This window comes from Haliotis rufescens, unplaced genomic scaffold (genome assembly GCF_023055435.1).
Source record: "Haliotis rufescens isolate VD_foot unplaced genomic scaffold, xgHalRufe1.0.p SCAF_46, whole genome shotgun sequence".
In the NCBI taxonomy this organism is placed as follows: domain Eukaryota; kingdom Metazoa; phylum Mollusca; class Gastropoda; order Lepetellida; family Haliotidae; genus Haliotis; species Haliotis rufescens.
The window spans coordinates 530512-546340 of NW_025964179.1; the positions used below are offsets into that span (position 1 = coordinate 530512).

General features: G+C 39.9%; 1 protein-coding gene across 6 annotated transcripts in view; it reads left to right on the plus strand.

Annotated features, from left to right (window-relative positions):
- The first annotated feature begins 2224 nt into the window (after positions 1-2224).
- LOC124141572 (POU domain, class 6, transcription factor 1-like) overlaps positions 2225-15829 on the plus strand; it is a 96146-nt gene continuing 82541 nt past the window's right edge. For 5 of the 6 annotated variants that reach the window (XM_048383226.1, XM_048383229.1, XM_048383230.1 and 2 more), the window contains exon 1: positions 2387-2514. The gene's annotated coding sequence lies outside the window, so the exon portion shown is untranslated. Of the gene's footprint in view, positions 2310-2386; positions 2515-15829 lie in introns of those variants that run through there. The other variant, XM_048383227.1, reaches the window with a different exon arrangement.

Below are 15829 nucleotides of genomic sequence, written 5' to 3' on the forward strand. Positions count from 1 at the left end.
TGCTCAGGCTCGGAGATGGCGTGTCAACGTACCCTGACGGCGTGGACCGTTGCTCATAATATCAATCACTGAATTGAGTGTGGAGTAACACAAAGAACACACACGTCCGAAAACGCACGCACACACGCATGCACACACGCACGCACACATAATCACGCCCAAGAAAACACTCACTCATAAAAATAAACCTGATTGACAAGAATATTCCATAACCTGATGTAATAATGCAGACCACCAAACGGCGTTGCGCACCACGGTTACAGTTCGCATTTAATATCAGTAGTTAGGGAAGCACAGTCACGAGGAGTAAGACAACTAAGATCATAGCTGTACCAAACTGCCCAGATACATAATGACGACATTTGCTATCCATGTTGTCGATCGCGGGCGTGTCATTCCGTCTTGGATGTTAGATCGTCCGTGTCATTCCGTGCAGTCATCCACATTCCCGTGGGACCACCCGATTCACAACCCAGCGTGAACCCCGATACACTTTCCAACATTAAACCCGATTCACATCCCCTGGTCCACATTCCAATGGTACCACCCAATTCACACTCACGTGGTACCACGTAATTCACATTCACGTAGTACCACCCAATTCACATTCACGTGGTACCACCCAATTCACACTCACGTGGTACCACGTAATTCACATTCACGTAGTACCACCCAATTCACATTCACTTGGTACCACCCAATTCACACTCACGTGGTACCACGTAATTCACACTCACGTGGTACCACCCAATTCACATTAATGTGGTACCACCCAATTCACACTCACGTGTGCCACCTAATTCACGGTGGCGGTCGGGTAGCCTAGTGGCTAAAGCGTTCGTTCGTCATGTCGAAGAACCGGGTTCGATTCTCGACATGGGTACAATGTGTGAAGCCCATTCATGGTGTCCCCCGCCGTGATATTGCTGGAATATTGCTTAAATACCTAGCTTTTTCTAGTACAAGGGATAACGAAGTATAAAATGGTTTCAGTAGAGGGTTGTTTTAAAAAAATATTTACCACAAACGCTTTCCAGGCTAAATTTAAAGTTACAAATTCTGATATTTTTTTTGTAATTTGTGTACAATAGCTCATCTTTGGGAATGTGAAATTGTTGATTCAATTTGGGCAAATAATTTTAAAATGGATTTCTGAAGGATGCGGGCATGTTTTTGTTTTTTTTAAATGTTGTCACTGATTCTGTCTTTGATTTATTTCTCTTATTGGGTAAACTGTATATCTAAAATGTAAATGGAAGAAAGACCATCCTCACATAAATCATTTTAATAATTGAGTGTTAAAATTAAGATTTTTCAGATTTTAATTTTTTTAAATTAAGAGTTTTATGCCAAGTTGGCCAAGTATTATTCATTGCTTGAACATTAACAATATTTGTTAATAAGTTTGTTTCACAGTACGTCCTAAAAACAAGCATAAAAAGTATTAGTATGCTAGTGAAAGTTTTTTTTTTCTTTTTACTTGTCTTTTGTGTTGTATAAAAAACCCAAAATACTGTATTTATTTTTTTTTAAATTTTGTAGATGGGACTCCTTCTACCCTGTTTGAAATAAAAATATATTAATTAAAAAGACTGAAACAAATGATTCCATTTTATATAACATTTTCTTGTATTAATAAGCTTAGTTGTGTTTACGTTCTCATTTATTCACACGAAGTACCCTTATGATTAGCATCCACATGTATCGTTTTCATCTAGATTCAACTTAAATCCATCCATTTTGTTATCACGAATGGGTGTCTCTTAAAGAGTTTAATTGATTACATTTGCATAAATTATGCTAATTGAGTGGTAATACTTGGAAACTAGAACATATGTTATGTAATATGTCTGACAAGTATCCCCAATAAGATTAAATAACTAACTAAAGAAATCAATTTCATTTGTGACATGACACATCTAGGTCAGGAGTCAAGTCCATGCACACAGATCAAAAAGACATCTCACAAATATATTTAATTTTCAATTTAAAACTACAGTGGTTCCACAGTATACACCGTCTTGTTTATAAACATCGAATAACTTTCATAAACTTGGGATTATGCAAATGAAATCCAGCATAAAGTAGTTCAGACGGAAGCGTTTCCTTATAAGAATAAAATTATAAACAAGCCTTCCCTTTACATCCAACAGACGCCTACAATTTCATACGTACTTAGTCGTGAAGAATATAGCATTTAGCAGATACCCACAATTAGTTCAACCTTGTGCCCAAAAATAGAAATTCCCCGGTCGCATTCGACTGGCCATTGTTTGGCAAGTCCAATTCTCAGCGTAGAGCTACCAGAGGTAGGTGGGACATCTAATATTTATTTATGACGAATTATCATTAACATAATTTATTAACATGCACATGTGCTTAGGTGCATTGTCAGTCGGCGTATTTCTAGCGATGGCATTTATTTAGACGACATCGTTACCTTACCCGATTCATCTTTATTTCGCAGTTTGTCGGAAATTTTGGCAAATTTCGCTGAGGAATTTCGATTATTTGGTGAGTTGTATAAATTTTAATATCTGGCACATGTACATAAGATGGTGTAGTATTATCATAATTTATTGTGTGCGGTATTTCAACATGCTTCCTTCCGTCACATGATGACCCTTTTGGCTTGTCCGAGACAAGAAGAATACGTTTTGTCTGTGGATCCATCTTTTCGAATTTACCAGTGTGGTATACAGACAATATACACCGGCTACGTACGCATATATCACTGTTGATTGACAACTTGTTTATTTCTGACTGCGGCTAGCCGGCCATGTGCTTTTATCAATCTGACAGCAGTTTGTTTACAAGTATTATCATAATTTATTGTTAATTATTATGAAAAGTGCATCTAAATTGCAATTAGGCCATGGGATAGTAATACATTTAAGATAAATTTAAGTGACTTCGACTTGATTTTAAGTATTTTTTGTTTAATTGAAAGTTTATGTTTTTATTTTTGTTAAGATGTAACTAATTTAGTAGTTTGAAATTTGTTTGAATTTTGTGTTAACATAAAAGAGAAGTTTGAAATAAAAACTAAAAACAGACTATATTCAGACTGAATGATTGATATTATCATGAATTTTATGGATGTGATATTTTATTTGTTTCAGACAGATCTAAATAAATATATTTATTTGCAGTTCAAATGTTTAGAAGACTTTACAAGCTAAATACAGTATCGCCCTGAAAAAATGAAAATAATACAGCTTTTAAATTTTGTTTTGTTTTGAACAATCATGCACATCACAATTGTTCATTTAAAAAAAAAAAGCTGTTTATATTCCACTTGACTATGAAATTGGTATTGTGAACATGCATACAATACAATGGCAAGAAAGTAAAGGTTTTGTTAAGCATTGATAGAAAAATTAGTTTTATTGACCAAAATAACCCTTAATCTATAATTTGTTGTTCCTTGATTTCACGGAGAGACAAAAGGTGTCCTAATGGGGATATCAGTTGCCTGTCTTGCAGATCTGAGTACAACGTCCCTCTTGGGTACTGTTTGTGAAGCCTATTCTCAGCAGCCCCTGTTGGGATAGAGCTAGAATATTGCTACAAGCAGATAACCACAATTGCCCACTGACAGAAAATCCCAGCGATTGTTAGGAGCAATACAATATGATTACTCATAACTTGTCATAAGCCTAAAACAAGACTGTGTGTATCTGGGACAATATCTCTTCATGTGATAGGGATTTTGTCAATTTTTCCCTGTTTATTTTAATTTTTGCCAAAGGATGAAATACATTTTGTTTTAATTGAAAATGATTCATCAGTCATGTCAATTATCTTGTCTTAATCATTCAAACCTTAAATACAATTTGTATGCAAACTTATTATTATCACAATGTTGCAGTCTGTGCAAAAAAAAGAAAAAAAAAGGGGCGGTCGGGTAGCCTAGTGGTTAAAGCGTTCGCTCATCACGCCGAAGACCCAGGTTCGATTCCCGACATGGGTACAATGTGTGAAGCCCATTTCTGGGCCATACTCACTCACTCACTGTGCAAAAAACATATGAGTGAACTAGCCTGAACATGGCTCTTAACAGCATTTTCATTAGATTTGAGTGTTATGATATGGACGATTATAAGCTGAGCTTTCTTGGCCGAACAGAATTTTTCTGGACTGGGGCTTCGGACTAGCGGCTATAAATGCACACTGCTGTTGAAATTATTCAATAATGAAATGAGGGGTGGTGGGGTAGCCTAGTAGTAAAGCGGTTGCTCGTCAAGTCGAAAGCGAAAGTCTGTGTTCGATTTCCCCCCCCCCCCATTTCTGCTATCCCCAACCATGATATTGGTGGAGTATTCCCAATAGCAGCATGAAACCTTTAGGGCTGGGACGAGTCCAAATTTCCTACCCGGGTACGTGCCCCCTTCTTACCCTACCCTACCCAGGTTCCCACTGTAGGTCTCAGGAGATGTCCCTGGCAAAACGTATTTAGATACATGTATTAAACAATCTGGTCATGCATACACTGAAGTTGACTTAAGTTATATGTTTATTCAACCATATGAAAAGTCATATGGGTGCATAGTCAGAAAGAAAAGCGAACATTAATGACTTGTAGTGTAACCATAGAGTTCCAGATAATTTTAGTCATTAGACAATATATCACGTGACGAACCACGGATCCGGGTAGTCTTGTGGGTACCCGGGTCCTACTCAGTACCCACCTGACCCGGATACCCGAGTTACCCGTCCCAGCCCTAGAAACCTCACTCCCTCTCTCACTGGTGGAATGTTTATGACAAACAATTCAGCCTACCAGCCCAAGGTTGTCTTTTGGCACCATTTCCATAACGTTTAGTCGGAACTACATGTATCATTGTTTCTGGTCTCCAGTCACTTTGGACCCGTGAAGATTCCGGGGTAGAATAGGTCTTCAGCAACCCATACTGGCCGTAAAAGGTGACTATGCTTGTCGTAAAAGGCGACTAACGGGATCGGGTGGTCAGGCTCGCTGACTTGGTTGATGCATAGCATCGATCCCAATTGTGTGGATGGATGCTCATGATATTAATCACTGGATTGTCTGGTCCAGACTCGATTATTTACAGACCGCCGTCATATAGCTGGAATATTGCTGAGTGCGGCATAAAACAACAAACCAACCAACCCAGTCACTTTGACTTGAGCGACTAGTTGCTAAAGTTGCACGTTTCTGATGTACCATGATACTTGACTTACCATATGGTACATGATACAGTAGGCATGTACCTTCGGGTGATGCATAGGTTACATGTTTCTGATACGATACAGATCGAGACCTCACTTCACTTGGTATTTTAAGATATAGATTTGAATACAAGGCATACAAGTAAGGTATACAATAGTCATTGAATGGCATTTTGAAGTGATACACGTTAGGAGAATTTATGGATGTCAACTTCTTTATTATGAGGAACACAACGTTTCGGAGTATATACTTACTCCTTCATCAGGTATACAATACAATAGTCTCACAAAGAAAAAAGAAATTTATTTCAAGTACAAGCTGAAAAAATCTGTAAAAAGTGCGAAAAAGGACTATTACGATCGAACATATGATCCCCGAATGAGAGGAACATAGTTCCACCGACCCTTGTTTACAGTACGTATCTCTGTATATTACAGTATCCTTGATGAATGTGTACAGGAATATTTACAAGGACAATTTTCATTCATTACCAGGCCTCAAAGTGTAAATTTTTACCAAGTAGCCATATGGCTACAGTATTTTGTCCTGGTAACCAGTGGGAGAAAGAAGAAGTCAAGACAGTATTGTAGATAGCCAAAAGCATTTGAAATGATCTTTTATCAATAACTATTATAACATGTACAAGTCATTGCACTAGTCTTGGAATTGTATATTAGTGGAAACGGTACTTGATTTTTGTTATTTGTGACTTGAACAATGATGCAATGTATGTTACTAGATTATGTAGGTATATCCTTGCTTATCCAATGAGCTTTGTCAACTGAAATATAATACTAATTACATTAATATTTATGTACTTCAGTTCGTTGTCAACTTTAGGAGGAATTATTCGCAAGTACAATTTTTAGCAGACGTGTTTTCCAAGATCAGCTGTTATTTATTTTTGGGTCTACATATGTGTAGCAATAGAATTTAGTCGCCACAAGATATATCTCAAGGTAGTCATTGGGCTACCTCTGAATTTTAGAAAGTAGACATATTGAAAGTTAGGTCCCATTGGCGACGGTTTTAGTCGCAACTTTGAGGCCTGATTGCTGGTACTTAATCATGTCCCAGTTGTTGGTGTTCAGGAAATCCTCAAACCTTCATTTGATGAGATCAGTGCTTCAGGTATTCAGAGTTTAATATAAGTCAGGTCTAGTGATATTTGGGGTTCCCCTTTCAAGGTTTTAAAATTAACAGAAGTGTGCTAGATTGCGATTAGTAAACTTGAAAAAGGACATGTCACGTTTCCTGTGGACAACCAGTTTTACTGAATGGTTACTCTGTAGCAGAGAAGTATCTTCACTAAAATGAGTTTTTACATAATCTGGCCATTTCAATGTAACAACAGTCCCACATTTACAGATAATTAAATGTGCATCTTGTCAAATTTAGCAGGTGCCCTCTATGGACAGGTCACACAAATTGGCTTTGTTGCACAGATTAGAGCTGACACCTGTTTTAATTAGCAGGGGTTACACTTGTAGTGTGATGTATATGGTTTTGAACAGGTGTGTGTACAGGTGTACATGTAATGATGTCGCAGCGTTATACCTTCTGTCACATTACGGGCTATATATTTATTTATGTTTTATGTTTTATTCTGATTTTACTCCAAAGTGCACAACTTTGAACTGACATGCCCAAGTGAACAAATTAAATGCTGTTCAAAGCAGTATAAATTTTTAATTTGAAGTTTACACGATATACAACTTTTACATTGGACGAGAGGTCAGTCACATGACTGCGAAATTGCCGTTCTTAAGTGTATGAACGACAGAATTTGACGTTCATACGTTTTTCACGAGACCATGTTCTTGAAATGACGTAAACACTGACGGACTACTTCCACATTCCGACGTTCATACAGTTTGGTCCTCACTCTATGAAGGTTCATACTCCAATGAACTCACACAAAGTGAAGGTCAATTCTTAAATGAACTCACTATTTAAAGCTTTGTCACATGACTTATCGTTGTCCAAAGTATGATTGACCTGGTTTTGTTATTGACATTATCATTGAGTAAATGACAAATTCAACTTTATTCATACTTTTGCTGAATACATCTTCAAAATAGAATATTGCCAAGTATTTGAAAGGCATTTAGAAGTGATACACATAAGGAAGAGAATTTATGGATGTCAACTTCTTTATTATGAGGAACACAACGTTTTGGTGTATATGCTTACTCCTTCATCAGGTGGATGAATGCTATGAGGCAGAGAGCATATATATATGTACATGGAACCAACTGACTAACTTTGGGGAACTTTCTGTTGTTTTTATCACTAGATTACCACCATGTCAAACTATTGAGGTGAAAAAATGATTTATTTCATACAAATGAGCATGACAAATTTCTGACATTCACACTTTAGACATATAGATTATTTTCGGCTTGACCCATTATTCAATGACAATTACATGAGATTACCCTAATGCAATTGTTGACCACCTGTCAGTGTGAGCACCAGGCAGGGTAAACAAAGACAGGTGGGGCCAGGTCAGGCGACCCCTAGGGTGGGGCTGTGTAGTGCTCTGTGACCACTCAACCGGAACTAGTTTTGATGTATGCGTAATCAGACAGTGAGACAATTAACACCTTGTTAGCTGTCCCCTGCAGGGACGATATGTGGAGGTCAAGTGTGACATGAGTGAGTGGATGATGGATGGATGGGAGGGTGGTTGCATGGATGGATGGATGGGATGAATGAAATGTTTATTAGATTGTCACTCATGGACTGTCACAGATCAAGCACAATTATACACATCATTAAAATATTTTACTGATAAGGTAACATCATTGTAGACCCCCTCACTCCCCCCAGTTTTAGGGGGTCGGGGTGGTAAGAAAAAAAGTGGCATGGTGGTGAAAGGCAGGGTTGCGTCCCTTTGGCGTGCCAGAATCCTATAAATCATGGTTTTGAATTCATGATTTGTCTTATTATGATGCTTGCTGACTTGGTTGATGCATGTCATCGTATCTCAGTTGCGTAGACCGATGCTTATTATGATTCACTGGATTGTGTGGTCCAGACTCGATTATATATAGACCTCCGTCATATAGCTGGAATATTGCTGAGTGTGGCGGCGTTAAACAACAAACCGACCAACCTTGCTTGTGTCAGTCACCAAAGTGAGACACGTCACCCTGAAGTTTTTATCACACCAATATAACTATTTGTCAAGAGAAACCCAAACAATGGTTATTTACCTGTGTATGAACACGCATCAGCTGAGTTCATGTTATCTGAGACTTGTACAGAGTTACTTCCCTTATGCATGCCAGGAACCTGTGGTTGTGTGTTTGAATCCTAGTTTGTCATGGTTATGTTTCTAGGTTTGTCAGCGCCATACCCATGCTTGTGGGTGTCACCAAAGTGGTGAATGTCTGTGTCCAATGTCACTGTGTGCTTTCCTCCAACACAAAGGTGAGGTTAAATGGGATTTAAAGTTGTGTTCAAGATTTTACACTTATATAGTGATAGGCATGCATGTGCTTGTACTAAACTGGACCAATGATGATTTTATCGTGTAAGTCCACTGAAGATACCATGCCACAGATTACCATAGATACCCCACTAAGACACAGTGCACTGACTGATTGACCAGTCAAGGACTTTTTTACCCTAAATTACTAAATTGTGAGAGTCAGACATATCAACAAGTACCATGTTTTAACATCTTTTTATGTCTAGGGATTGTACCACCAACCTTCCGCTCTCTAGGCAGATACTCTATCCTCAGACCCTTTCTACATTAAGATGATCTGTGATACTATGACTGAATCATTTGGAGATATGTTTCCAACAAAGTAACACCACTGTACCTAGTTGACTAGAATGAGGGTTGGGGACTGGAATGAGGGTTGGGGACTGGAATGAGGGTAGAATGAGGGTTGGGGGTAGAATGAGGGTTGGGGACTAGAACGAGGGTCGGGGACTAGAACGAGGGTCGGGGACTAGAACGAGGGTTGGGGACTAGAATGAGGGTTGGGGACTAGAACGAGGGTCGGGGACTAGAACGAGGGTCGGGGACTAGAATGAGGGTTGGGGGCTAGAATGAGGGTTGGGGGCTAGAATGAGGGTTGGGGGCTAGAATGAGGATCTGGAACTAGAATGAGGGTTGGGGACTAGAACGAGGGTCGGGGACTAGAATGAGGGTTGGGGGCTAGAATGAGGGTTGGGGCTAGAATGCGGGTCGGGGGCTAGAATGAGGGTTGGGGACTAGAATGCGGGTTAGGGGCTAAAATGAGGGTCAGGGGCTAGAATGAGGATCTGGAACTAGAATGCGGGTCAGGGGCTAGAATGAGGATCAGGAACTAGAATGCGGGTTAGGGGCTAAAATGAGGGTCAGGGGCTAGAATGAGGATCTGGAACTAGAATGCGGGTCAGGGGCTAGAATGAGGATCTGGAACTAGAATGCGGGTTAGGGCCTAAAATGAGGGTTGGGGACTGGAATGAGGGTTGGGGGTAGAATGAGGGTCGGGCTAGAATGAGGATCTGAAACTAGAATGCGGGTTAGGGGCTAGAATGAGGGTTGGGGACTGGAATGAGGGTTGGGGGTAGAATGAAGGTTGGGGACTGGAATGAGGGTTGGGGGTAGAATGAGGGTTGAGGCTAAAATGAGGGTCAGGGGCTAGAATGAGGGTCAGGGGCTAGAATGAGGATCTGGAACTAGAATGAGGGTTAGGGGCTAGAATGAGGGTTGGGGACTGGAATGAGGGTTGGGGGTAGAATGAGGGTTGGGGACTGGAATGAGGGTCAGGGGCTAGAATGAGGGTCAGGGGCTAGAATGAGGATCTGGAACTAGAATGAGGGTTAGGGGCTAGAATGAGGGTTGGGGACTGGAATGAGGGTTGGGGGTAGAATGAGGGTTGAGGCTAAAATGAGGGTCAGGGGCTAGAATGAGGGTCAGGGGCTAGAATGAGGATCTGGAACTAGAATGAGGGTTGAGGCTAGAATGCGGGTCAGGGGCTAGAATGAGGATCTGGAACTAGAATGAGGGTCAGGGGCTAGATTAAGGGTCAGGGGCTAGAATGAGGGTCAGGGGCTAGAATGAGGGTCAGGGGCTAGATAAGGGTCAGGGGCTAGAATGAGGGTCAGGGGCTAGAATGAGGGTCAGGGGCTAGAATAAGGGTCAGGTGGTGGCTGCTGAGTTTGAGCTGGTGGATTGTGCCGCACCGCTTGGAACTGCTCCTGCTATCAAGAGCTGGTTTGTCGGGGTCCAGACTGGAATAGTTATTGGTCGTTGTGATCTAGGTTTAATGTTGCTCTGAAATGATGTAAAACCACATTCAGTCAAAGATGTAGCATGAATAAAACTCCTCCAGAAGTCAGGTAAAAAATGTTAGGTGAAAATTATGTATGACTTGTACTGGAAAGAAAATGGCACATTTGAGTCAAAGACACGTTCAGGAAGAAAGATCCTGCCATTTTGAAAAAAAAAATGCATAAAAAATAACAAAGAATATAAATTAAATAATACAGACAGCAATGTGTAGGCATGTGGCTTGTCTCAGAAAATGTTCCCTCTGAGAGAACTACTTGCTTTGATGGTTTTTATTCTATCATTATTGAAAAAAATAATCTTGTCTTGAATTCAAGATATTTTTTTGACAGCAAGAGTCTATGTTGCATCCAGACACCAGAGACTGATGCTTTTCATGCCACTGTTGGTCAATAGCCCACAGCATTCAGGGTTCCTGTATCTCATTAAAGTCGTCTTTCACTCAGATACAACACCTTCTTGTGTTAAGATCTGAGGACGCCTCCACAGAAGGTGGCGTCAGGTGACCAACCCTCATCTGCCCAATCTAAATAAAGGATGCTTGTTTTCTTGGGCCAAACAAATGTCAGCTTTCTAAAAGATTCAGCTTAATTTATTTGCTGCCTCAATACAGGAATTTTGATCTCAGCGAAAGAAAACTGCCTCAGAACACTAAGATACCCTAGATTGTACCTCCATTTGATGCCATTGCGCTCAGAAATGACAGGATGTACGACACATCCACAACACCATTTTAGTGTGGCTTTAAAGTTGTATGTCTGATTATGTTTGTTTTCAAAATACAGACATGAGATGCTTGTCTGAATGCTTAGCCAACATGTACTGAAAATTTAGAAGACTCAACACTGACTGGTTTATAAGAAAGTTCACCTGACGCGACCGCTTGTGTAGGTGTCCTCAGATCTTAACGCAGTGGGGTATTGTATCAGGGCAGAGCTCCAGATAAGCTGCGTATCTTCGTGAAATACGCATCAGAAATGCAGAAATACACAGTTATATATAATCCAAGCGTATCAAATACGCAACGAACATTACAGATACGCTACAAAAATAAAACTTGTGCGTATCATCAAAATATTGTGAAGTAACCCTGCGTATTCGATTAGGAAATCAGCAACTTATTTTGAAATTATAAAGGGGCATTCCGTCAACCTTGCCAAACTCCACGATGACAGTTACATCATGATCACACTTTCTTGTGGAAGTATCGTGGTATTTTTGAGTCCTATAAAGCTCTTGAACCCACATGACACCAGTTTGCAGGGACTAGATGAATAGTGTTTTTAAATATTTAACTTAAATACCCACATGTGTAAAAACTAGTGGGTAACAGAAAATTTGAATACGCAGGTAGAATTACTGATACCCAATGATTTTAAAATGCATGGGTAAAATACCCACAACACCAAAAGTTTATCTGGAGCTCTGATCAGGGTACAAGATCTGACATCAGTGAGATTGTCAGGGTTCCAAATTCCATGCTGATGTCGCTGTTAATGAGGCTGCACTTACTAATCAAAGTTTTTACATCCAAATACCCTGTAATAACGAATATTATTATTTATGTAAAGCCAACAAAAAAACAACACCAAGACGTATGAGTGTGTTATATCCAGACATGGACACCACCATTTATTATTCTCAAAGCAAATGATTTGTTGTCACAATGTAATTCTGAAGGGCACACCTAGACATCGTTGTGACTCCCCAACATTGAAAAAACATGAATTTCTAACATGCCCATTCGTGGGGCTTATTCCACACTGGGTGTCCTAACTGGTTTCCATGAACATTTCCCCATGGGTATTTCATGGCAGAATGGGTCTCCAGCACCACATTAGGGCTAGAAATGAATATTCTTCCACAAGCGCTCAGGGCATTCGTAAAGATGAAGCTGCATTTTGGAATAAGTGTGTCAACAGAAAGACTACATTTGATCAATGAAACTCCTTGGTTAACTAGTTGTCTTTATTCTTGCAGTCAACATTGTGTTACCCTCCATGGGGGGATACTGCTTTTTTGAAAAGGGGGGTGCACAATTAAGATCTATTTATTGTCTTTGGTGGTAATTTATACAGAAATAAAGATTTTTTTCGAAATAAAAAGGGTTACCCCCCCTCTGTACCCGCCCATGCCCTCAATGGTCCTTGCAGTTAACATGGAATCACAAGACAATCAACCACAACCGTTTCCGTTAGATAGCTGTTATGGAATTGATGGTTATGGCCAAGCTGGGGTCCATCTTTGAACTTGATCAATGATATTTCACTATGAGTTAGATAATACGATTTAACATTGTGCCCTGTAGGCACACTGAGGTTATTTTAACCGCGCCATCAGGATTAAACAGCGCCATTGACACTATAGTACAAGAGCTTCTCCCTCCGTGAACAAGCGGGGGCACGGGTGGCCCAGTCGTCTAAGGTGCTGCGATCCGCTGTGCAGAGTTGCGTCCCTTGGGCACGCCAGAAACCTATGATTGTGGGTTTGAATCCCGGTTTGCCCCAATTATGTTTCTAGGTTTGTCAGCACCATACCCGTGCTCGTGGGTTTCACCGAAGTGGTAAACGTATTGAGACCTGAATCACTTTGGGCTTTCCTCCCACATTAAGCTGACACGCCGTGATATAACTGGAATAATGTTAAAAGCGGCGTTAAACCCAACTCACTCACGCACTCACTCACTCCGTGAACATGCAGGTTGGAAGTGGTCTTCCCCAACCCATGCTTGTTGTAAGGCGTGACTAACAGGATCGGGTGGTCAGACTAGCTGATTGGGTTGATGCATAACATCGTATCCCAATTGCATGGATCGATGCTCAGGATGTCAGTCACTGGATTGTCTGGCCTGGACTTGATTATTTACAGGCCGCCGTCATATAACTGGAATATTGCTGAGTGCCATGTTATGTTGACCCACTCTGTGGTGTGGAGTTGCTTCCCTTAGCTATGCCAGGATCAGCTGATGATGACCACACAATAAGGTTTGCTGTACTGGAGCACTGTTGTTAAACCCATCTTGCTCACTTCTGGATAGGTAATTTGGCATAAATGTCCATGTTGCCAAATCAGCAAGGCATCCACAACAATGGCTGTAGGAGGCAGGGATGAATGTTGTGTAATATCACATGAATCATAAACACATACTGATACCAGGCCCTCCGAGTTACGTTGTTCCAGAACATTTGTAATGATGTGGCATTCGTGTGTATTGAATATTCTTTAGCCTGTGTAATAAAACAGGTCACGTTCAGCTAGGATTCCATGAGTTATAGGTCACGTTCAGCTAGGATTCCATAAAAAATAGGTCACATCAGCTAGGATTCCATCAAATATAGGTCACATCAGCTAGGATTCCATCAAATATAGGTCACATCAGCTAGGATTCCATCAAAAATTGTTCACGTTCACCTAGGATCCCATCAAATATAGGTCACGTTCATCTAGGATATACCATCCAATATAGGTCACGTTCAGCTAGGATTCCATCAAATGTAGGTCACGTTCAGCTCGGATTCCATTAAATGTAGGTCACGTTCAGCTCGGATTCCATCAAATGTAGGTCGCATTCGGTTGGGATTCCATCAAATATAGGCCATGTTAACCTGGGATTCCATCAAATATAGGTTACATTCACGCTGTTTTATAAATGATATACTGTTTCAAGCGATTTCAGATTAGGAAACAAGAATAGTCATCTGTCTCACTTCCCCTGAACCATGTTATCTTCTCTTCCACCCAGTCCTTACTGTAATGGAAAATCCCTAAATGAAGCAAGTCTAGATTTTCTAGCATCTAGATGTAGAGGATATATTTTCAGAGACTAAGTGTTAGTATACCAGCTCAGTTGAGGTAACTGGTCTTCAGAAATCCTGATGCCTTAAGGTATCTTTTATATTTTGATGAGATCATATTGTAAATTTCATTTATGAAACAAAACATTAATCTCAAGCCTGATACACATTCTTTTATTACATTTTTTAATTTGTCTCCTTGTGAAGTTGCCTTGGCTCCTAACATGTTGCTTTGGCAATCAGGAAAATAGCATCAGAAAAAATATGATCTTCAGAAGGTCAAAGTGGTGACTTTCAATTAGCTTTAAATGACTTGTAAACTGGTGTGCCCTAAATATATACAATTACTGGCATTGTTCTCTGCCTCATATACAGGTCTACCATTACAGTTTTTTAAATTTTTCAAGCAAATGTGAATTAACATCGAGAAACACAACACCAAAAACCATATTGTAGTTAATTTGGTCATAAATAGTCATTGTTTGTACTGTTTCTGTTACTGAGTTGCCTGACCTTGTTACTATGGAAACCTCACCTTCAGTGTACACTGACCAGATTGTTTACCCTAGATCATTATGTGTTGGTCACCTAAAGGATGTTGATGAACATCATCTAACTGTAAATGTTCTGCGGTGGATGGAGATAATTAACACTGATAACACTGGGTTTATTTTAAGAAATAATGCACACCCTTTACTGCTTTCATCCCAGGAGGGCTGTTGGGTGGCCTTGTGGGTACAGTTCTCACTTGTCATGCTGAAGGTCCAGGCTCTATTGCCCAGATAGGTACAATGTCACTTGCTCACTCACTCACTCACTCACTCACTCACCCAAACTCACTCACTCGGTCACCCGAACTCACTCACACACTCACACACTCACTCACCCAAACTCACTCACTCACTCACTCACCCAAACTCACTCACTCACTCACTCACTCACTCACTCACTGTGTGCATCACCATGTACTTTGTTGTTTTTCATGAGTTAAAGTATTAATTGTGTGACAAGCTATATGTTGTTTGTTATTGATATTAACATACAAAATTATACTTGTTTGGGAAATGCCAAGATTTGTCAAATTAAATTACACTGCATTTTCCCACTACTTTGGAAAATAAAATCATAAAATATTATGATTTTGTTGGTAAAGAAATATTTAAATAATGAAATATACTTAATTTTTCATTAATAATGCTTGGTTTGTAAAGAAATTGAATAAGAATGATAGCAAAGCTAAAGAACTCCTTTAAATAGTTTATAACATGGGATAATTGATTCCTAACTTATGATAGCTTTATGTTTGAATTAATTGCCTTAAAAAATCAAAGAAAAAACAGTCCAACAACTTGACAGATAACATCCTACAGATCAAGTTTTGAAAGTAGTCCCGTCATCAAGATACTCGCTCTACTGTGATCAGGCAGTCAGTGTGTGGCTTAGGCAGTTCTAAAAATAACTTGACCTCATTCTCGATGCATCGACTGGCTTCTGCAGTGAGCTGAGTGCTGATAGCAAGCAACAATGTGGATCAATGCACAACTAAAT